We start from the raw sequence: 22,408 nt of genomic DNA on the forward strand, positions 1-22,408 counted from the left end.
GGTTTTGGGGAGGGGAAGGGTTTCAGGGAGGGGGGTTTCAGGGAGGGGAGGGGTGATTCGGGGAGGGGGTTTCGGGGAGGGGAGGGGGGGTTCGAGGAGGGGAGGGGGGTTCGTGGAGGGAAGAGAAGGGGTGGGGGGTTTCGGGGGGAGGGGGTTTCTGGGACGGGGAAGGGAGGGGGGTTCGTGGAGGGAAGAGAAGGGGTGGGGGGTTTCGGGGGGAGGGGGTTTCTGGGACGGGGAGGGGAGGGGGTTTCTAGGAGGGGGTTTCAGGGAGGGGAGTGGTGGTTAGGGGAGGGGGTTTCGGGGAGGGGGTGTTTGGGGAGGGGAGGGGTGGGGGGTTTCTGGTGGGGGATTCGGGGGAGTGGAGAGGTGGGGGGTTCGGGGAGGGGGTTTCGGGGGGGAGGGGAGGGGGTTTCGGGGAGGGGAGGGGTTTCAGGGAGGGGGTTTCAGGGAGGGGAGGAGTGGTTCGGGGAGGGGTGGTTCGGGGAGGGGAGGGGAGGGGTGGTTCAGGGAGAGGGTTTCGGGGAGGGGAGGGGGTTTCCGGGAGGGGAGGGGGGGTTCGGGGAGGGGAGGGGGTTTCCGGGAGGGAGGGAAGGGGTGGGGGTTTTGGGGGGAGGGGGTTTCTGGGGGGTGGGGGTGGCGAGGGGGTTTCGGGGAGGGGTGGTTCGGGGAGGGGGTTTCGGGGAGGGGGGGTTCGGGGAGGGGAGGGGGGAGGGGAGGGGGTTTCGGGGAGGGGAGGGGTTTCAGGGAGGGGGTTTCAGGGAGGGGGTGTCGGGGAGGGGAGGGGTGGTTCGGGGAGGGGGTTTCAGGGAGGGGAGGGGGTTTCGGGGAGGGGACGGGACGGGGTTTCCGGGAGGGGAGGGGGGGTTCGGGGACGGGAGGGGAGGGGGGTTCGGGGACGGGAGGGGAGGGGGGTTCGTGGAGGGGAGGGAAGGGGTGGGGGGTTTCTGGGGGGGGGGAGGGGGTTTCTGGGAGGGGGTTTCAGGGAGGGGAGGGGTGGTTCGGGGAGGGGGTTTCGGTGAGGGGGGGTTTGGGGAGGGGAGGGGGTTTCTGGGAGGGGGTTTCAGGGAGGGGAGGGGTGGGGGTTTTCTGGGGGGGGAGGGTGGGGGGTTTCTGGGGAGGGGAGGGGTGGTTCGGGGAGGGGGGTTTTGGGGAGGGGAGGGGATTTCTGGGAGAGGGTTTCAGGGAGGGGAGGGGTGGGGGGTTTCTGGGGGGGGAGGGGAGGGGGTTTCTGGGAGGGGGTTTCAGGGAGGAGAGGGGTGGTTCTGGGAGAGGGGTGGTTCTGGGAGGGGGGGTTTCAGGTAGGGGAGGGTTGGTGAGGGGAGGGTTGGTTCGGGGAGGGGAGGGGGTTTCCGGGAGGGGAGGGGGGGTTCGGGGAGGGGAGGGGGTTTCCGGGAGGGGAGGGAAGGGGTGGGGGGTTTTGGGGGGAGGGGGTTTCTGGGGGGTGGGGGTGGCGAGGGGGTTTCGGGAGGGGAGGGGTGGTTCGGGGAGGGGGTTTCGGGGAGGGGGGGTTTCGGGGAGGGGAGGGGGGAGGGGAGGGGGTTTCGGGGAGGGGAGGGGTTTCAGGGAGGGGGTTTCAGGGAGGGGGTGTCGGGGAGGGGAGGGGTGGTTCGGGGAGGGGGTTTCGGGGAGGGGACGGGACGGGGTTTCCGGGAGGGGAGGGGGGGTTCGGGGACGGGAGGGGAGGGGGGTTCGGGGACGGGAGGGGAGGGGGGTTCGTGGAGGGGAGGGAAGGGGTGGGGGGTTTCTGGGGGGGGGAGGGGGTTTCTGGGAGGGGGTTTCAGGGAGGGGAGGGGTGGTTCGGGGAGGGGGTTTCGGTGAGGGGGGGTTTGGGGAGGGGAGGGGTTTCTGGGAGGGGGTTTCAGGGAGGGGAGGGGTGGGGGTTTTCTGGGGGGGGAGGGTGGGGGGTTTCTGGGGAGGGGAGGGGTGGTTCGGGGAGGGGGGTTTTGGGGAGGGGAGGGGAGGGGAGGAGATTTCTGGGAGAGGGTTTCAGGGAGGGGAGGGGTGGGGGGTTTCTGGGGGGGGAGGGGAGGGGGTTTCTGGGAGGGGGTTTCAGGGAGGAGAGGGGTGGTTCTGGGAGAGGGGTGGTTCTGGGAGGGGGGGTTTCAGGTAGGGGAGGGTTGGTGAGGGGAGGGTTGGTTCGGGGAGGGGGGGTTTGGGGAGGGGAGGGGGGTTCGTGGAGGGGAGGGGAGGTGTGGGGGGTTTCTGGGGGGGGAGGGGAGGGGGTTTCTGGGAGGGGGTTTCAGGGAGGGGAGGGGTGGTTCGGGGAGGGGGTTTCTGGGAGGGGTGGGGGGTTTCTGGGGGGGGGGAGGAGAGGGGGTCTCTGGGAGGGGGTTTCAGGGAGGGGAGGGGTGGGGGGGTTTTGGGGGGGAGGGGAGGGGGTTTCTGGGGGGGGAGGGGAGGGGTTTCTGGGAGGGGGTTTCAGGGAGGGGGGGGTGGTTCGGGGAGGGGGGTTTTCAGGGAGGGGAGGGGTGGTTCGGGGAGGGGTGATTCGGGGAGGGGTGGTTTGGGGAGGGGAGGGGGTTTCTGGGAGGGGGTTTCAGGGCGGGGAGGGGTGGTTTGGGGAGGGGAGGGGGTTTCGGGGAGGGGGGGTTCGGGGAGGGGAGGGGAGGGGTGGGGGGTTTCAGGGAGGGGGTTCGGGGACGGTGGGAGAAGGGGGTGCAGTGGGTGTGTCGGTAGGGGGGTGGTGGGGTGTTGTGTCGAGGGAGGATGAGGTGAGGAGTGAGGAGGGAGGAGATAATGACCCGTTACCCTCTCCGCCCAATTGCCGCAACTCGCACCTACCACCAGCTGCCACCCGGCCCGCCGCCCCTTGTCACACCATCAGCCCGTCACCGCTCCGGAAACACTCGGCCCGCTGACTGACAGCCCCACCAGCCAATCGAATGCTGGCCCACCCCCCCCCTGACTGACAGCCCCGCCGTCCAATCGCACATCGGCCCCGCCCCCCGCTGACTGACAGTCTGCTTGCCAATCACACGCCTGCGCGCCCCCCGCTGACTGACAGCCCGTTCCAACAATATGCTGCTCTCACCCCCCCGCCCCTCGGATTGACAGCCCGGTTCACCAATAGAAACAATAACTGTGTCGGCACCGTCTACTGGGGCTCGGCAATCAGCGCGGAGGAGGGAGGGACTGTGCTGCTTGATTGACAAGGTGCGATCCAGGGTGCTGCAGGCTGCAGCGCTGGGGCCAGTGCAGAGTGTCAGTGTCGCTGCCTTTCGGGACTCCCCTCCCAGGGCATGTCTGCCTGGAAAAGCTTTAAACTCCCAGAACTTTTATTGGCAGCGATACAAGCCAAAAATAAAATTGGATATATATTGGAATAAGGAAACCAAATTGCAGGGCAATGGGAAAGAACAGGGTAGTGGGACTGATTGGATAGCTCCCCCAAAGAGCCTACACAAGCAGGGTGGGCCGAAGGGCCTCCTTCCCTGCTGTAGGATTCTAAGCCCCTCGTGCAAAATCTCAAATGTGCTTCCACTGCCTCAAAACAATGCCATCAGCTTTTTTTATTATCGAGAATTCTTACATTTAAAATCTTTGCATGCGGAACTGTTATTTTAAAGAACTATTACTACTTCGAGGGTGCATCTGATCGGGGTGTTTAAAATGATAAAGGAATTCGATAGGGTACATCGAGAGAAACTATTTGCACTGGTGTAGGAGTCCAGACACTGGGTGGGCGGTGGCATAACCTTAAAATTAGAGCTGGGCCGTTTAGGAGTATAATCAGGAAGCACAATGGGTAATGGCTATCTGGAACACTCTCTCCGAAAGGCTGTCGAGGCTGGGGTCAAGGTGAGGGTATCGAGGGATACGGAGCAAAGGCAGGTAAATGGAGTTGAGGTGCAGATCGGCCATGATCTAACTAAATGGTGGTACAGTTTTGAAGGGCTAAATGTCCTACTCCTGTTCCTACATATAACTCACACGTAGAACTGGTATTTTGAGTAGTGGCTTGCCTTTTGACCCCAGTGACCCTGGTTATATCCCTGACTGATGCAGTGAGGGTGTCTGTTGGCTCTGTGCATCTGATGTGAAATGAATTTGAAAGCTCCCAGTGCAAATCGCTCAGAAAGTGCCACTAAATTTTCAACTAAAAATCTCAGTCAAGAGGCTGGCTGGAGTGGGAAATAAAAACATAGGTACTGGTGCAGAAGGTGGTGTACGACTAAGGTTGAGTGAAGCACCGTGTTTAAGGGAGTCAAGGGGGCTTTACACTGCTTCTAAACTGTTACACTTCATTCTGAAGTGGTTGATTGTGGCACTCAATGGGAAAAGTATTGTCTGGGAGTTAGTAAGAACACTGCAATGCTCAACAGTTTATTTGCATAATTCCCGTAGGGAGTGAATGTGGGCGGAGGTGAGTGAACCATTCCTTTCCACACTAGTGATCTATTCTGCATTGGTTTCGCCTATTCACCAATTTTTAATCAAACCTACCAGCTTATTATTTTGTTGAAAGCCGCGGAACTTAACGGAGGGAGCTTTGACTGATTTAAAACCCAGCACTGGCAGGTCAGTTGTCCAAGGGTTGCTGACCCTGACTGCTACTATGGAGCAGCAAGCAGATAGATCAGATCATAGAATCATGCAGCACAAAAGACGCCATTCGGCTCATCGTGTCTGTGCTGGTTCTTTGAAAGATTAATCCCACTCCCCCTGCTCTTTCCCCACATCCGTTAAGTCCTGACTCTATGTACTGACTTACACGAGACACATGCTGAAGTCAAGGTCACTCAGGACCTGCACCTTTAATTCCAGCTCTCCAGTGCTGCACTTGCCTGAGACCTCTCTTTATTTCCCTCAGTGGGACAGGTATGGAGTGTCTTCTGCAAGTGCACCCCTGGTGGTAAGGTATGCTTATTGTTACAGGTCATATCCAGTTACAGTCAACTATAGCATGGTAAGATACAGTTATATGCAGTAATGTGAGATACATGACATCACCCTCCCTCAAGGTCTTATTGCCTTTATAGATTCAGTTTCTCAGGTGGTCTGCGCTCTCGCATGGAGCGTCTTAGTTGTGGTTCAGTTGTTTGCCTTGGTGCCTGTTTTTCATTCGGTGTGATTGCTGGTATCTCGCCTGGGCTGTCTGTTTCGTTCGGTGTGATTGCTGGTATCTCGCCTGGGCTGTCTGTTGAGACTGCCCTTTCCTGAGGTTGTTCCACCTGTCTGTTCACTAGGTGTGGTGTGAGTTCCACATTGTAGTCTGCCTCTGGTTCTTCAGTGTTATCAGTGAATCTACTTTTTACTTGGTCTACATGCCTCCGGCAGATTTGGCCATTGTCCATTTGTACAACCAGTAGCCTGTTTCCCTCTTTGTCTGTTACTGTCCCTGCAAGCCATTTGGGACCCCGGCCATAGTTTAGCACAAACACTTTGTCCCCTATCTCATTCCACCTCCCCCTCGAATTTCGGTCATGGTACTCAGTTAGCTTTTGACGCTTAGCCTCAACAATTTCATGCATGTCTGGGAGGATGAACGAGAGCATGGTCTTTAAGGTTCGTTTCATCAATAGTTGCGCGGGGAGAACCCCAGTCAATGAATGCGGACGAGATCTGTATGCCAGCAGCAGTCGCGACAGGCGGCTCTGCAACGTGGAACCTTGGATTCTGAGCATGCCTTGTTTAATGATCTGCACTGCTCGCTCCATCTGGCCATTGGAGGCCGGCTTGAAAGGTGCCGTCTTAACGTGATTTATACCGTGGTCAACTATAAAATCGTGAAATTCTGCACTGGTGAAGCACGGACCATTATCACTGACCAATATGTCAGGAATTCCGTGCGTTGAAAACATGGTTCTCAGGCTCTCCACAGTGGTGGAGGTGATGATTGAGTTTTAAATGGTGCACTCGATCCATTTTGAAAATGCATCGACGACTACGAGGAACATTTTGCCCATGAATGGGCCCGCATAGTCTACACGGACCCACAACCACGGTTTGGTGGGCCAGGGGCTTAGGAGGGCCTCCCTGGGGGCATTACTGAGTTGGGCACAAATGGTGCACCGACGGACGCAGAGCTCCAAGTCCGCGTCAATGCCAGGCCACCAGACATGAGATCGGGCTATGGCCTTCATAAGGACGATCCCCGGGTGCTCGTGATGTAGCTCCCGGACAAACGCCTCCCTGCCTTGTAAGGGCATAACTACTCGGCTGCCCCACATCAGGCAGTCTGCCTGTAGTGAGAGTTCATGCATGCGCCTATGGAAGGGTTTGACCTCCTCGGGGCAGGCATCGCGAGCCTCTGCCCAGTCACCAGTTAAAACGCATCTTTTAACTACAGATAATGTGGGGTCGCTGGCCGTCCAGGCTCTGATTTGGCGAGCCGTCATGGGCAAACCTGTGGATTCAAAGGCATTGATTGTCATGACCATCTCACAGACCTGTTCGTCGGACCCTTCTGTGGTCGCCAGGGGTAGCCTGCTAAGTGCGTCGGCACAGTTGTCTGTGCCTGGTCTGTGCCTTATCGTGTAGTCGTAAGCCGCCAGCATGAGTGCCCACCGCTGAATGCGCGCCGAGGCGTTGGCGTTGATTGCCTTGCACTCGGATAGTAGGGACATGAGGGGTTTGTGGTCGGTTTCTAACACAAACTTGGCCCCGAAAAGGCATTGGTGCATCTTTTTGACACTGTACACGCACGCAAGCGCCTCCTTCTCAACCATATCGTACCCGCGCTCCGCCCGCAAAAGTGACCTGGAGGCATAAGCAACGGGCTGCAATTTACCTGCATTATTGATGTGCTGTAAAACGCACCCGACCCCGTATGCTGACACATCACACGTAAGGACTAACTTTTTATCTGGGTCAAAAAAGGCTAAAACACTCTTGGAACACAGAAGGTTGCGTGCCTTATTGAAGGCGCGTTCTTGGGCGTCCCCCCAAAACCAATCACACCCCTTTCTGAGTAGCACGTGGAGAGGCTCCAGCAGCGTGCTCAAGTTCTGCATAAAGTTCCCAAAGTAATTGAGTAGCCCGAGAAAGGCGCGCAGTTCCGAGACATTCCGGGGCCTGGGTGCCAGGCAAATCACTTCGGTTTTGGATTCGGTTGGGCGGATTCCATCAGCGGCAATCCTTCTGCCCAAAAATTCAAACTCAGGCGCGAGAAACAGACACTTGGATTTCTTAACTCTTAGGCCTACTCGATCCAATCAACTTAGTACTTCCTCAAGATTGCGGAGATGAGAGTCGGTGTCCCTGCCCATGATGAGTATGTCATCTTGAAACACAACTGTCCCCGGGATGGACTTGAGTAGACTCTCCATGTTGCGCTGGAATATAGCAGCTCACGACCTGATGCCGAATGGGCATCGATTGTACACAAAAAGGCCTCGATGTGTGTTGATGGTGGTGAGTAGCTTAGACTCTTCGGTCAGTTCTTGCGTCATATACGCAGATGTGAGGTCAAGTTTCGAGAAAAGTTTTCTTCAGCCAACGTGGCAAATAGGTCCTCCGCTCTGGGCAGCGGGTATTGGTCCTGTAGGGAGACTCTGTTTATGGTAGACTTGTAATCCCCACAGATTCGCACGGATCCATCAGGCTTCATGACGGGGACGATGGGACTTGCCCAGTCGCTGAATTCCACGGGAGAAATTATGCCTTCCTGCAGAAGCCGGTCCAGTTCGTTTTCAATCTTTTCCCTCATCACATAAGGCACAGCTCTAGCCTTGTGATGGACCGGTCCGGCATTCTGTGTGATGTAGATTCTAACTTTAGCCCCTTTGAAGGTGCCCACACCTGGCTGAAAGAGATGTTCAAAACGGCTTAGAACTGTTGAGCAGGAGGTCCGTTCCTCTGACGACATGGTGTGAACATCATCCCATTTCCAATTAAGTTCTGCTAGCCAGCTTCTCCCCAACAGGGCTGGGAGATCCCCGGGGACAATCCACAGGGAAAGTCGGTTCACCATCCCTTTGTGTGTGACTGAGAGCATGGCGCTGCCAAGGGCTGGGACGATTTCTTTAGTATAGGTCCTTAGTTTGGTGTCGATCTTTGTGAGTTTTGGTCTGTTGCTTTTGTGCGGCCACAGCTGTTCAAATTGTTGAACGCTCATGAGGGATTGACTGGCCCCCGTGTCCAGTTCTATGTTGACGGGTATCCCGTTGAGTAGAACCCTCATCATAATTGGAGGCGTCTTGGTGTAAGAACAGTGGACATTGATCGTGTTAACCCGCTGTACCTCGGCGTCCCATGCACTGTTCCAACCATCTTCTGGTCCACTTTCCGACCCTTCCGATTCGTATACCAGCCGAGCTGCTGTTTTTCTGCACATGCGAGCCAGATGCCCTGTGTAGTTGCAGTTTCTGCAAGTGGCATGCTGAAATCGACACCCCCTTGATGAGTGCCTTCCCCCACATCTCCAACACAGACCGTTTCCATTCTTTCCGAAGGATGAACTGCGTCTGGCTGATCTCCATTGAGCTTCTCTCAATCTGTTGTTGATTGCTCGCATTGTGGGTTGATGAGGTGTGATCGGCCATTCATGTGGCCCTTGATTTTGATGGCTTCTGGCGCCACTGTCTGCTGTTGAAGGCCTGCTCTCCTGCCATTGTCTGTGTGTGGGGGTAGCGGTTTGTTTCACAATGTGAACCCCTTGTTCCGATGCCTCGTTGGTTGTCGTACCCGAAGTATAGATCAGCCTTGTTTCTTCTTCGCCTGCCAAGAGTGTCTGTGCGACCAGTGCTGCTGCCTCTAGAGTCAAGTTCTTAGTCTCTATAAGCTTTCGGAATATGCCTACATGGCCTATTCCTTCAATAAAAAAGTCTCTCAGTACTTCTCTCCTTAGTCCATCGGGGAACTCACATGAACTAGCCAGCCTCTGAAGTTCCACCACGAAGTCGGGTATGCTTTGGCCCACACAGCGTCTGTAGTTGTAGAACCTGTGTCTGACCATGTGTAGGCTGCTCGCTAGCTTCAGGTGGTCTCTCACCAGTGTGCTCAACTCCTCAAACGACTTGCTTGCGGGTACCAGCAGGTCTTTCATTAAAGCGTATGTTTTCGAGCCACAGCTGGTCAAGAGATGGGCTCTTCCCTTGTCTGCCTTATCGTCGCCCAGCCAGACTTTGGTCACAAAGCTTTGCTGGAGCCTTTCTATAAAGTCATCCCAATTGTCTCCAGCATTGTATTTCTCATCTGAGCTGTTGGTAGCCATTCTGTGGATTCTGTGATCCCATCCTCGTCGCCATTGTTAAGTCCTGACTCTAATGTACTGACTTACACGAGACACATGCTGAAGTCAAGGTCACTCAGGACCTGCACCTTTAATTCCAGCTCTCCAGTGCTGCACTTGCCTGAGACCTCCCTTTATGTACCTCAGTGGGACAGGTATGGAGTGTCTCCTGCAAGTGCACCCCTGGTGGTAAAGTATGCTTATTGTTACAGGTCATATCCAGTTACAGTCATGTATAGCATGGTAAGATACAGTTATATACAGTAATGTGAGATACATGACAACATTCCTGTTTAAGTATTTGTCCAATTCCATTTTGAAAGTTACTATTGAATCTTCCTTCCACTCCCTTTCAAGCAGTGTGTTGCAGATCATGAGCACTGCACAAAATTTTTTTCCCTCATCCCCCCTCTGGTTCTTTTGCCAATTATCTTCAATCTATGTCCTCTGGTTACTGACCCTCCTGCCACTGGAAACCATTTCCCCCTCTTTAATCACGGAGAGAGCAAGGATCCTGGCAAGAGCAGAAAATATAGCGCCTTTCTTGATTTCCCAAAGTGCTTTACAGCCAATGACATACTTTTGAAGTTTAACCACTTGTTAGATCTCTTAATTTCCAATGAAATACGAACTCCGATTGTAGTTTTAATGTAACTTTATTCTGGCAGCAACAAGCTCTTGGCTTTAAGCCAGGCCTTTGTCCTTCTGAGACCACATGGCCAAAATGGCTGTTTATATACCTGATCAGTTTACAGAAAAGAACTCGCCTTCTTTGACTTTAATTGGCTCAATTGATAGTCTGTTAACCTTTAATTGGCTCGCTACCCAAGGTCCTAAAATGTCAAGTTGATTGATGACTTAATGCAACATGCTGAATTGCACATCGCAACTTTGACTTGGGGTCTGTGAATTTTCACAGCCTGTCTGAATGCAGCCTGTTTGAATTCTCTATCAATCCCCTCTTTGATTCTTTCACAAACTGAATCATAAACCATCAGCTATCACTGGTTAAACATCCTACAAAATAATTTCATACATGTTAATCGAGTTTCCTTCTAAAATTTGTTGATGTGTTTCGCCACATGTCCGGACTAGTAGCTTCCACACAAATTTACACCAACCCGAGTTCCATCGTGGCCACAATGGAAGTCTGGTTTTAGTAGGTTGATTAACCTTATTCCAATTTAATCCAAATCAATGTCTTAATTCAACCAGTAAACAACCTTTCCTTAAGCATAACATGCACCTGCGCCACGTACAGACGGTCTGCTGGGACCTGCAAGGTGTCTCACCTGTGGGACAGCAGCTATAGCCGCCTGGTCGCAACAACATTTAATCAACATAAACAAACAATATAAAAGTAAAACAATTACAACAAATAGAATTAAACCTTCCACCAATGAAGTTCCTATTGAACCTAGCCATTCAGTGGCTCCACTCTACAAAGTGAATGATGGGGGTTGCTTAAGTTTTTCTACCTCCTTTTGGATATGCTCCGCTAAGTGGGTAATTTCTTCGGAGCTATCTGGGATATATGTGCAATATTCAGTTCCGAGTAGGGCGCAAGTACCTCGCTTTTCAGCCAGTATGTAGTCAAGGGCCAGTCTATTCTGTAGGGCTACTGTGCGGATTGCTATCATTTCTGCATCGATTTTAACTAGGGCCTCTGAGGTATCATTGGCTACCCGTTCCACAACGGATGCCATGTTAATGGATTCCCTTGCCAGTCTGGCAGTCCCATACCTGGGGATCAAAATGGCAAAGAACCTCTCTGTTTCTGTGATAGCTCTCTTAGGACGGTGAAAATGTTTCGACAGTGACTTTATATGATACATATATGGCACAATGTAGGCTAAATAGCAGGATCCCGTCCAATTCTGGGGCAGCCAAGGGTAGGCCTTGTGGTCACACACCCAGTAGGTGCCATTATAGGCAATGAATGTTAGCTGTTTCTTTGTCAGCAACACTCCGGGACCTGTCCAGGCTTTTCCACCTGTTTTATTCAGAATCCCCGTTACGTTAAAAACTCCCACATCGGCCCAGTTTGGATGGTTCCGTGGCTTGATTATCTTATAATTCCGGGAGCAGTTACTATACCCCATATTTTGGCCTCCTTTGATGTTTCTAATCAGACAGACTGATTCCCCCGATCTTCCTATTCCCGTTGTATTAGTGATAACAAAAAATGGGGGCCGTTTGAAATTATTGTAGCACGGTTGGTATCCCCCTTCAAAGGTAGTCAGATTATAACCTGCTGACTTACATTTACGTGCCCAGTTTTCCATATCCTGAAACGCATTGCCTGTTTTGTTTTGATTAATTATCCACTCAGCCATTTCCGAGATATTCAAGGGAACTGGCCTCAAGGGAATTCCTCCCTTTGAGTGAATAGGAATAGGCGCACACACCCAACAACTAGAAATGTTACCTTGTGTGGCATAAATGTATGACATATATAAAAAGGTATTTACATGTAATTCCCTTGGTACTCTACTATTTCCCTTTGGTGCAGAGGGTCGGCTAGTAAGAAGTAGGCATATGCCTAGAATATCTACAATCAGTAATACAGTAAATTTATACATTTTAGCAAAAAGTAATTGTCCTTATTAGATTTCAGCTTCAGTGACAGGTGCTCATGTAACGTGTGAAGCGTGGATCCAGACTTTCTTTCCTTGGACTTTAACAGCTGCCTGGGTGGTCAGTAACACTTGATAAGGTCCCTCCCACTTGGCACCCAAAGGTTCTTTATACAACTTTTTCACATACACCCAGACTCCCGGGATGATGTCGTGTCCTCCTTCGGGTGGATTACCCCAAGCTGCCAATACCTGTCGGGAAACAGAACTAATAGCATTGGTTAGGTTCTGACAGTATGATAACAAAGTGTCACTCATTAAGTGAACATCAGCTTTCCGTAAATCGATAGTTCCTGGCAGCGACATGGGTCTTCCTGTTATAATTTCAAATGGGCTTAGACCTGTAGTTCTGTTCGGGGTTGCCCTAATGCTACATAGCACTATTGGTAGTGCCTGGGGCCATGGTGTTCCTTCTTGGTGATATTTGGCAAGCCGTTGTTTCAGAGTTCGATTCATTCGCTCTACTTGTTTTGATGATAAGGACAGTCTAAATCCCACGTAATGTTCAGTAACCTACAGACTTCTTGGCAGACATCACCTGTGAAGTGTGTTCCCTGATCTGAGTCAATGCTACTCGGGACTCCCCATCGGGGAATGTAATCCTTACACAAGACCTTTGCAGTGTGATTGGCTGTGGCTCTTTTAGTTGGGACAGCTTCTACCCATCTAGAGAATCTGTCGACCATGACAAGAATGTTAGTGTATCCTTGGCATGAAGGAAGAGATATATAATCAACCTGCAGATGTTGGAATGGTCCGACAGGGGCAGGGGGCCTCAGTTGGGGCATTACCGTGATGGGTCCAGAATTATTTTTCTGGCAGACCACACAGCGGTCTGCTACCAGCTGGGCATGTTTTTTTAAATCCCTGACCCCACCAGCTTTTCTGGAACCGTGCCGTCATCTGTTGTGAGGCCAAGTGTCCCCACGAGTGGATCTGTTGGGCTAAAAAAGGCATAAGCGCTTGTGGCGCGACTGGCTTGTCGGTAACTCTTTGTCTCCAGACACCATCTTCACATAGCTTAATTCCTGCCTCAATCCATTTCCATTTTTCATCTCGGGAGCACTCACCTTGCATTTTTTTAAGGTCTCGTGTCAGAGTCCTGAGTGCTTTCAATCTGCAACATCTGTGTTGGTTCTTCTGGGGGAACCGCCCTGTGAGGCGGCATCTTTAGCTGCCTGGTTGGCTAGGGCATTTTCCTGTGCTTCTGTGGTATTTTCCTTGGTATGGGCCTTACACTTCAGGATGGACACTTCCTGAGGTAATTGTATGGCCTCCAGCAAGTCTCGGACTTCTTTTCCATTTCGGATAGGTGTACCAGCAGCAGTGAGGAATCCTCTTTTCCGCCATAACAGACCAAAGTCGTGAGCGACTCCAAAAGCATAACGCGAATCTGTGTAGACATTATTTGTCTGTCCTTCTGCTATTCGACATGCTTCTGACAGGGCCCGTAACTTGGTCTGTTGTGCTGACGTTCCTGAGGGTAAACATCCTTTTGCCACTACCTCATATAAGGTTGGAACTGCCCATCCTGCTTTTCTGGTACCATTGTTCACAAAGGAGGAACCATCGGTAAACAGGATGAGGTCTGGGTTGTGCAGAGGCTCCTCTGCTGCTAAGGCTGCTTCTTCTGTTTCTTTTAAAATCTCCATGCAGTCATGCTCTTCACATTCTCCCCCCTCTTGCTCCCTCGATTCTGACATCGGGAGCATAGTTGCGGAATTAACCGGGTTGGCCCGGACGATATGGAGATTAGGAGCTTCCAAAACTGCTGTCCAGCAGGTCCATCTAGCTGCTGTCACCTGAGACATTCTATTCATAGACAGCAAAGCGTGTACGGTGTGGGGACACTTGACAATCAGCTTTTGGTCGAGGACTAGACCCGCAGTGATCATTACCACTCGACATGTAGCTTCCATGGCCCTTAGGCAACTTCCCCATCCGAGGGCTACCGCATCCAGTTTTGCCGAATAATAGCCAATAGGTCTTTGCCGATCCCCATGTTCTTGTGTCAGTATAGCTGTCATGTATCCTTTTTTCTCATGGACAAACAGGGTAAATGGCTTACCACTGTCGGGGATTCCCAGAGCCGGTGCCGAACACAAAGCCTTTTTCAAACTCAGGAAGGCCCCTTGCTGTTCCTTAGTGAGGGTGATGGCTTCTTTAGAGGCACGTTTCCTCTTTAAGATATCATTCAATGGCTGAGCAAGCTGTGTGAAGGAGTCAATCCAATTTCTGTTAAAGTTACACAATTCCAAAAAAGACCTTAGTTCCTGAATAGTGGTGGGTTTTTTAGCAGCCCGAATGGCTGCAGTTCTATCCTGGGTAAGTTCTCTCTTTCCTTGTGAAATCTTTTGTCCCAGGTATACAACCTCTTCTTGGGATATTTGTGCTTTGTCGATGCCTTTCAGCCGAAGGTGGTCCAGCAAAGCTAGCAGGATATCGTCTACATATTGGATAACTGTGGATGACAGGGAAGGTAATTCTCGCAAATGGCTTTGTAAAGCCATGTGGAATACCGTAGGGCTGTTGTGGAAACCCTGCGGTAACCGGGTCCAAGTATACTGTTGTCCTTGGACCGTGAAAGCAAACCACTGTCGAACCTCCGGTGCCAGAGGCACCGACCAAAATCCGTTGGCCATATCTATAACCGAGAAATATTTATGTTCTGGTTTGAGGGCATTAAAAATGGTGGAGGGATTTGCGACCAAAGGAGCTTTTTGATCAATACACTGGTTAGCTTTCCTATAATCGACAGTCAAACGCCAAGTCTCATTAGATTTCTGTACCGGCCACACGGGGCTATTGGAGGAGCTATGCATTTTAATAAGCACCCCTTGTTTCTCCAATTGCTGAATAACTGGTAAGATTCCCGCGATGAAAGTTGGACTGATGGGATACTGTTTAGTGCATGGAGGCTTGGTCCCTGTAAATGACGCAGGCTCCATCTGGAGTAGGCCACAATCGTTCTTATCTTTAGCCCATATCGGGTGTTCCTTCAATTCTTCTTTCTTCAAAGTTCTAATTGATCATGTCACCCGACCATCCTCAAAATGCAACGATGAATCTACTTGGATTAGAACGTCCATTCCCAAAAGGGGTTGATCTACTGACCGGCGTGATTAGTTCATGTGGACCTAGCCTTATAAGTACTGGTGTTATCCTTTTAATTTCCATTTTATGGCCCCCAATTCCATAGGCTGTACGTGCCCTACCATCCAACGGCAAAAAGTCTCCATATTGTAGGGGTAAGCATGTTAATTCCGCCCCTGTGTCTAAAAGGCAGTCCACATCCTTATCGCCCACCCTCACAGTTATATATAGCCCATCTCCCCTTTGTTGTATTAGTGCGAGGAGGGGGGCCAGGGTGGGCTGTAATCGTTTTTTTGCTATCCCAAGTAACTCTTTCTGTTGTTGTATTGTCAATCGCTTAAATGCTTCTATGAGGTCGTTATCTTGTGACAAGCCTGGCTTGTTGGCTGAATTGTATCTCTGGCTGCGTCCTCTTCCCCAGCCACGACCTTGCTGTTTTGCCCTGCACGTCTTGGCCCAGTGACCTTCTTTCCCACAATAATGACATTTTCCGGGTAATTTTCCTAATAACTGTTTATCGGAATCCTGGGATTTCCATCCCACAGCCTGTACAGCTCGGACTTTAGCTCCCATATCCCGATCTAATTGGTTACATCGATCCACCAATGCTGCAAAGGTAGTTCCTCTACCTTCCCAGTCCGGTAACACTACCTTAAGCATTTTGGACAGTTCTGGCTTTAGACCTGCCACGAAAGCTGCTTTCAGGGGTCCAAACACTTGTTCATCCATTTCCTCATCAGTATTATTCATACCCAAATGTTCAAGCCACGTGCATCTAAACCGCTCGTCATACTCCAGGACCTCCTCTGTTCCTTTCTGTTGGCAGGCTGCAATTTTTCCCAGTCTGTCTTCGCTGGACTAAAGGCTTACAGCCAGTGTTTAATCGCCTCCCATCCTGCGTTTAATTCTTGCTCATCCTGCCCCAAAGCTTCTTCTACCTTGTCGTGCAATTTTCTTCCTTGTGTTTTTGGCACCAGTGTGGTCAAAATTTGCACTCCGTCCCAGGGATGAAGTTGATATATATTTCTTAAGCGGTCCAATTGGTCTCACGTTTTCACTCCCCCTTTCTTTGGATTGGGCAATTCCTTGGACCATTTATCAATTTTCTCTGGGTCTGCCGGATCATGAACTAAATATTCTGCATACACCCTTTTCCTCGTTTTTTTGGTTCCGCCCTCATTCGCAGTCTCTTCTGATTTGACTACAACTCATCTTTTTTTAAACGGGGCAAAGCGCACCCCTAATTCTTCATCCTCCGACCCTGTACCATCAGAGGATTCAGAATCCGTATCTAATCCTCGGTCGTGACTTCGGGTTTGCGCTTTTAATTTATCCAAACATGGGTACTCTGGGAATTGACCGATACATTTTCCTTTTCCTATTACTGTCTCTTGAGCTAATGATTTTTTCCATTCTTTATTTCACCTTTAAGATCTTTAACTTCCGCTTCCGACTTTTCAAGTTCAAGTCTTTTCTGTCGCAGCTGTGCACAAACAGCTTGCAATTGGTCCTTTGTACTGGTCAGTTCTCGATCATGTTGGGAACGCATTATAATTTCATTCCGCTTTCGGATCTGTCCCATAACAGCTAGGGACCATCTAGTTCACTCTTTATTTTTCATGTGGGTCATTTTTCCCCAGACCCTTTTAATCTCGTCCAAGGACCATTGTCCTTTGGAGGTTCCGTACTTTTGTTCGTTCTTAATACAGGTTTTAGATAAGTTGAATTGTTGCTCTATGTATTCTTTCAACTGTTGGAGGATTTCATCTATCGAAACCTCAGGTGGTGCCTGCCCATCTTTAACAGTTGTAGGCAATTCTTTGCTCTTATCTCCTGCTGCCATAATACTGATTTCTTTACTGAGGTCCCAAGTCGTAGGCTTTCCAGCCGATCAGTGGGTCGGTGATTAATTAACTAACACACGCCGAAGTTAGACGTCTATGGGAGCTCGAGCCGACTACCAACCGGTGGGTTCGCAAACCGGAGGCTTTCGGAATCGCATAGAAGGAGAGGCGAATTTAGACTTTTGACCGAGGACTTTTATAAAGAGGAGTCCTTACCTCAATATGTCGGTCCGATGTCCAAAATTCAGTTTCTTTACTCAGTGATCCTGTTCATGACGCCAAAATTGTAAGATCTCTTAAATTCCAATTAAGACATTCATGGGAGTGGGTGCATTTCTGATTGCACCCAGCTTTCCCTTGGTTGGATGTAAACCATCTTTGTTTCCTCTTGCCCTAAGTACTCCACTGAGTTTTGAAACATCTCACACTTGTGAGCAGTCACTCGTCCTCCATCCAAGTGGGAACTTTGGATGGAGGATTGCTGTCAGGGGCTTATGGTCTGTAATGATGGTAAACTTATGACCAAACAAATATTTGTGAAACTTCTTGATCCCAAAAATGAATGCCAAAGCTTCCCTTTCGATCTGCGCATAATTCCGCTCACTGAGAGTGCGTGAAGCAAAAGCAATTGATCTCTCCTCCCCCCTATCTAGTACACGAGAGATCGCTGCCCCAACTCCGTATGGAGATGCGTCACATGCTAGCTTGATCGCCTTAGATATGTTGTAGTGAACTAACATGATGCTCTCTACTAATTGGCTTTTAAACTCTTTGAATGCTGTGTCGCATTCTTTTGACCAATCCAAGGGACCTGTTTTCCCAACAGCTCATTGTGACTGTAGCCAAATTTGGAAGGAACTTTCCGTAATCATTCAAAAGACCCAAAAATGATCGAAGTTTGGAGACATTCATGGGAGTGGGTGCATTTCTGATTGCACCCAGCTTTCCTTTGGTTGGATGTAAACCATCTTTGTCTACTCTGTGCCCTAAGTACTCCACTGAGTTTTGAAACATCTCACACTTCTGAGCAGTCACTCGTACTCCGTGCTTCAATAGCCAGCTGAGCCATCTGAACACTTCATTCAACATCTTATCATGGATTTGCCTGTATGGTGCTAAAATGAGTAAGTCATCTAAATAACACACTGCCCCTTCAATCCCTTGCAAAATTTGGTTCATCACCCCCTGGAATATATCAGGGGTGGAAGACACTCCAAATGATAGCCTATTGAACTGATATAGACTGAGGTGAGTATTTATAGTCAAGCATGACTTGGACTCTTCATCTAACTCTAAATGTAGGGAGGTATTTGTTTGATCTAACTTTGAAAAGATCTGCCCACCAGTCAGCATTGTGAACAAATCTTCCACACTTGCCAATGGTTTGGGTAGATTACACTGTAGAACCTGGTTTACGGTTACCTTATAATCACCACACAATCTTACCTTACCATCTCACTTAGTTACAACAACAATGGGTGTAGCACAATTACTCAGATCTACCTCAGAGGTAATGTTCTCACTTTCTAGTCTTTTGAATTCTTGCTCAACTTTCTCCTTGAGTGCCTATGGTACAGGATGTGGCTTGCAGTAAACTGGTCTTGCGTCCTTCTGCACTCGCCTTGAAGCCTTGGATCGGATTTCCTATTTCGCAGAACACCTTCGGATACTGCTTGATGACATCATCTTTCGATGCAAATTTCATTTCCACACGAAAAATCTCATTCCAATCCAGCTTCACTGGTCCCAACCAATTTTTACCTATCAAGGCAGGCTCGTTTCCTGCTACTACTATGAGGGGCAAGATATGATACTGATCCTTATATTTCACTGGTATGGTGACACTTCTTACTACAGGGATTAGCTCTCCTGAGTAGCCTCGCAGCTCTACCTTTGATTTCTCTAGTCAATAGTCATGAAACTTGTTGCAATGCTCAAGGGTGCACCAATGTCGATTTCCATGGGTAACCTCGTTCCTGTGACGTCTAATTGGATGATGATACTTCGCTGTTAGGTACTGTTGTGCTCCTGATGACGTGAATCTCCAGAAACTCCTCATCCTGCTGCTTCTCATCGCTATGTAGTGTCTGCCGATTTCTACTTCGAGCATTGCTAGTTGGTTTACCCCTCCATCGGCACGCCTACGCAACATGTTCAGTTTTCCTGCAGTAGAAACAATCTGCCTCACAAATGGACCGCTTTGAGCGATGTGTTGTCCCAGGCACCGATAGCACGACTTCAATGCACTGTTACCTTGGTCAGTTGCTGAGGCCTTGGGGCCCAACTGCCTTTTACTTTTAGCCTGCAGCCAATTTACCTCGGTTGCCTGACGACTGGAAGTGGCGCGAAATTCTCGGGAGTATAGGTCGGCCATATCCATCGACATAACTGTCTGACAATCCAAATCCAAAGTTAAGTTAGGGGTTGTCTTAAATTTACTTCTGATTTGTTTATTTTTCAACCCACATACATAGCGGTCACGCAAAGCTTGGTTCTGAAAGTTTCCGAAATGACAGTGAATAGATAGCTTTTTTTAAAGCTACCATGTACACATTGATACCCTCATCATTTAATTGATCATGCGTTCCAAAACGATAACTTTCAGCAATTTCCAGGGGCTCTGGACTGTAGTGCAATCTCCTTCAGTGGCATGTCCTTCAGCTTGGTGGGAAAAAGCAAACTTTTCAGGGTTTCATACACCACAGGACCTGCTTCAGTCAAGAAAATAGCCCGTTTCCTTTTTCTAAAACCGCCCGGTTACGGTTTAAACCATCGCGGACTTCGACGATACTATTCACGGTGAAAAACAATTCTAGCCACTCCACATAAAAAATCTCTCGGTCGCAATGAAACTCACTCAAGCACTCTATTGTTCCCATAGGCCCGGCCATCTGGACTCTGGCAACGTCAACAGTTCAGCCACGTGTGCTCAAAATTTAACTTGGATTTTAAGTTTTTCTGCAAAAATGAAGAACCTCCAACATGTCCCTCTGTCGATTGGCAGGATTGTCCTGCAACAAAAATTTCAGCTAGGGAATCCGAAATCGCATCCTCATCGCCAATTCTGTGGTATCTTGAGACACAGTAAACGCACACAACTGCACAACATGGCTCCCAGGTAGAACTGTGCAGAGCACATGGCTTTATTGTTATTACATCAGTGGTCCACAAGGTGGTATTGTGTTCCTAACACAGATGAGGCTGCACACAGGGAGATTAAAGTAACAGTGACCTCAGTCTTTAATAAGACACTCCAGAGTGAGGAACAGGCCTTAGGGGCCGGCTTATATACAGCGCTCCCAAGGGATGCTGGGGTCCCTTGGGACTTCAGGGGATGAGCTCCCTGGTGGCAGAACATGGGAGTGCATGCTTTACAGATACACAACATCACTCCCCCCGCCCAAAGTCCAAGTGAAAACTATTTACAAGGTGAGGCAGTCAGGAGCCTTTCTTTCCCTGGTGTACCGCCTCGGTACAAATGTCTGTTCTGGTGTGTTGGCTGTGTCCTCGCTGGGCTGGCGTGTTGTTGGCCCTGCAGAGCTACTGGGTGAGCCTGTCCATAGTTTAGCACATATACAGGGTCATTCAGATCAATTTCCCATGACACAGTGGCGCGACCATCGTTTACATTCTGTTGCTGCCGCCTGCTCTCTACCTGATCATGCAGGTTGGGGTGAACCAGCGAGAGTCTGGTTTTAAGTGTCCTTTTCATGAGTAGCTCAGCCAGGAGCACCCCTGTGAGCGAGTGGGGTCTCGTGCGGTAGCTGAGCAGTACTCGGGACAGGCGGGTTTGGAGTGAGCCCTCTGTGACTCATTTAAGGCTCTGTTTGATGATTTGTACTGCCCGCTCTGCCTGCCCATTGGAGGCTGGTTTAAACGGGGCTGAGGTGAGCCTGGCCTTGCTGGGCTGTTGGGCGTGATGGGTTCAATTTCCAGGTCCGGCGTGGTGTCGTTGATCCTTTGGGTGTGTGTTGTGGGCTCAAAAAAGTTAGTGTCTGCTGTGGGTTGTTCAGGGCAGTCTGTGAACCGCAGCCTCGTTTGGTCCAGGTGCTTTCTACAAATTTGTCCACTGTCCAGTTTGACTACAAACACCCTATTCCCTTCTTTAGCTATCACCGTGCCTGCAATCCACTTGGGACCATGTCCATAGTTTAGCATATACACAGGGTCATTCAGATCAATTTCCCATGAAACAGTGGTGCGACCATCGTTTACATTTTGTTGCTGCCGCCTGCTCTCTACCTGATCATGCAGGTTGGGGTGAACCAGCGAGAATCTGGTTTTAAGTGTCCTTTTCATGAGTAGCTCAGCCGGGGGCACCCCTGTGAGCGAGTGGGGTCTCGTGCGGTAGCTGAGCAGTACTCGGGACAGGCGGGTTTGGAATGAGCCTTCGGTGACTCATTTAAGGCTCTGTTTGATGGTTTGTACTGCCCGCTGTGCCTGCCCATTGGAGGCTGGTTTAAACAGGGCCGAGGTGACATGTTTGATCCCATTGCGGGTCATGAATTCTTTAAATTCGACACTGGTGAAACATGGCCCGTTGTCACTGACCAGTATGTCAGGCAGGCCTTGGGTGGCAAACATGGTCCACAGGCTTTCAATGGAGGCGGTGGTGGTGTTTCCCGACATTATTTCACATTCAATACATTTTGAAAAAGCATCCACCACCATGAGAAACGAGCCCGCATAGTCGACATGGATCCTCGACCATGGTCTGGAGGGCCAGGACCACAAACTTAGCGGTGCCTCTCAGGGCGCATTGCCGTACACAGAACTCTAAATCAGAATCAATACCGAGCCACCATCACTTTCATGATTACTATACTCGGGTGTGTGCTGTGGAGATCCGAATGTCTCCCTGCCCTTTTTTGGTAGCACTACACGGTTACCCCACAACAGTCGTCTGCCTGAATGGGCAGCTCGTCCTTTCATCGCTAGAACAGCTTTATTGGCTCATGCATTTCAATGGGGATGCTGGCCCAGCTCCCATGTAGTACACAGTTTTTTACAAGGGACAGCAGAGGATCTTGGCTGGTCCAAGTCCTAATCTGGTGGGCCGTGACAGATGATTTATCATTTTCAAACGCTTCCATGACTATCAACAAGTCTGCGGGCTGCGCCCACATCAACAATTTTTCAGGCTGCGCCATTTCCACCTCCGTGGTGGGCAATGGTAGCCAACTGAGAGCATCCGCACAGTTCTCGGTGCCTGGCCTGTGGCGGGTGGTATAGTTATACACTGATAGCGCGAGTGCCCACCTTTGTATGTGGGCTGAGGCATTAGTATTTATCCCCTTGTTTTCAGCGAACAGGGATGTGAGGGGCTTGTGATCGGTTTCCAGCTCAAATTTGAGGCCAAACAGGTACTGATGCATTTTCTTTACCCCGAACACACACGCTAATACCTCTTTCTCAATCATGCTGTAGGCCCTCTCGGCCTTAGACAAGCTCCTGGAAGCATAGGCGACAGGTTGCAACTTCCCCGCAACGTTAGCTTGTTGTAATACACACCCGACTCCATACGACGACGCGTCACATGCTAGCACAAGTCTTTTACACGGGTTATACAATACAAGCAGCTTGTTGGAGCATAAGATGTTTCTGGCTTTCTCAAAAGCAATTACTTGGTTTTTTTCCCCATACCCAGTTCTCACCTTTGC

Source organism: Pristiophorus japonicus, chromosome 24, assembly GCF_044704955.1.
Source record: "Pristiophorus japonicus isolate sPriJap1 chromosome 24, sPriJap1.hap1, whole genome shotgun sequence".
Classification (NCBI taxonomy): Eukaryota; Metazoa; Chordata; class Chondrichthyes; family Pristiophoridae; genus Pristiophorus; species Pristiophorus japonicus.